This window comes from Periplaneta americana, chromosome 5, assembly GCF_040183065.1.
Source record: "Periplaneta americana isolate PAMFEO1 chromosome 5, P.americana_PAMFEO1_priV1, whole genome shotgun sequence".
NCBI lineage: Eukaryota > Metazoa > Arthropoda > Insecta > Blattodea > Blattidae > Periplaneta > Periplaneta americana.
Window position 1 is genome coordinate 90,757,557 of NC_091121.1, and position 2,184 is coordinate 90,759,740.

The window sequence follows — 2,184 nt, forward strand, 5'->3', positions numbered from 1 at the left end:
TTCGTGGAAAAGTTTCTGCACAAAACCGGTCCTTCTCTCACTCAGTAAAATTGTAAAAATTTCTTAAAAAGTACTATCATAATATTATTAGTATCACAATATTACCCACTTTTACCCTACATGTAATTTATGTATATACTGAATGTACAAAAATTATATTATATTATTTATACAATCGTAAATTTTGACTTTTACTATACAATATTATACACAAAAGTTGTTAGAAATAAATCAAGTAATTTAATGGCAGGTTTTAGAGAAAAAAAATATTCAGGAATAGGCTACTGAGTAACAGAAATATTTTGAAGTGGGAACAAAAATTCACTTTTACATCTTTGGAATCAGCATTAAATGCATGACAAGGAACATTTGACCAGGTTGTGTCTAAAGAGAAAAAATTACTTGATGTAACTCTAGGACATTTAATTTCATATATTAAAGTTGGCTTTTAAAATGATTTGTTACAGACTGTATTCCTGAATAATTTTAGGCAAAGCACTGTAATAATATTACTTGATTTATTTTCAATACCTGCAGCATAAAATACTTTACGTGAAAACAAAAAATCCTAGAGCTACGAATAATGTTTTAAACTTCTTTACATACCGTATATGATTATACATATTATTTTCCATCATTTTACGCTGCACACAGAAGAGCGCATTGATGTAGAAGATGTTGTATAAACATACAAAGTATTCTGAAAGTAGTCTTAAGTGTGCACTTCCAATGCGAACTTATAATGGATATTGAAAGTTTTGCCAATGAACATCAACACAGACTTAGAACAGTTCTATTTTATTTTGAAAAACACTTAACGTACTTGTGAAATGCTCCCTATATACGCGGTTGTTACAGCTTGTAGTTCATCAAGTGTGCGTGGGCGAACTCGATGCACTACACATTTTGCTGCATACCATAGATAAAAACCTAATGGTATTAGGTCTGGAAAACGTGAAGGCCATAAACTTTTAGAGATGATTTATTCTTCAAATATCTCAAAGTCGTGCGGATCTGTTAGCTGTGTGTGGTTTGGCGTTCTTTTTTCGGGACCATGAGTAGCTACCTGATTTCATCATCTTCAAGTTGAAGACTTTGACCGAGATATTTGGAGAACACATTATCTCTCAATGTCATATTAATAACTTTCACTCTTGATTGTTTCGTTAAAGAAAATAGAACCAACAAAACGACATCTGAGGATACTAAACCAAACTTCAAGTTTCTGATCATATAGTGGTGTTGCGTTTAAATTTTGTTTATTATTCGGTGACCATAATCGTTGTGATCTGTGAATGGATGCGGAAAGAGACATGGGATCAGGCGTCGTCCGTATAAAAAGTAACAGAATATTGACATTTCTCTATCGAACGAAATTTTAAAACCATTCGAAATAGCTTATCACCTTTCGTGGACAGCCACTTTCAGTGCTTGTATTGCCATCACTTTATTTGGGAAGAGTTTTAGTTTTTTTTTTTTTTTTTTTTCAAACGGCTTTAAACACTGTTACAAAACCGGTAATTGTCTGTTGTTCTAAAATAAGAAATTCTTTTGACGGGCTCTGCCTCATAGAATCAGAAATAATCTACTAGTTCTGAGCACGTCCTTTGAGCCACAATCGACGCTCTAGAGTCACGTTCTTTCTGAGCCACATTAATTATTGCGAGTGTTTTTGAGCCACGACATTTTAACAAAGTGTTCCAAATTTTGAACAGGACTGTACAAAAGCAATGTTTTTTTTCCCATTTTTAGAGACTTAGGACTCTTCATGACACCAAGTAAACGAGGGTAAAAATACTTTAGCTTTGTATCATATGTATGGTTATAAACATTGCTTGCTAGTTTGTCCGTATGTAAGACCTGATTTAAGCTAGCAAACATACACGACTGTCTGTCAGTAACAGTTAAAATGTTAATTTAAATTAGCAGACATACACGACTGTATATAAATAACAGTTAAAATGTTAATTTAAACTAGCAGACATGTTAATTTAAACTAGCAGACATACACGACTATATGTCAATAACAGTTAAAATGTTATTTTTAACCAGCAGATATATACGACTGTGTATCAATAACAGTTAAAATGTTAATTTAAACTAGCAGACATGTTAACTTAAACTAGCAGACATAAACTACTGTATGTCTATAACAGTTAAAATGTTAATTTAAACTGGCAGACA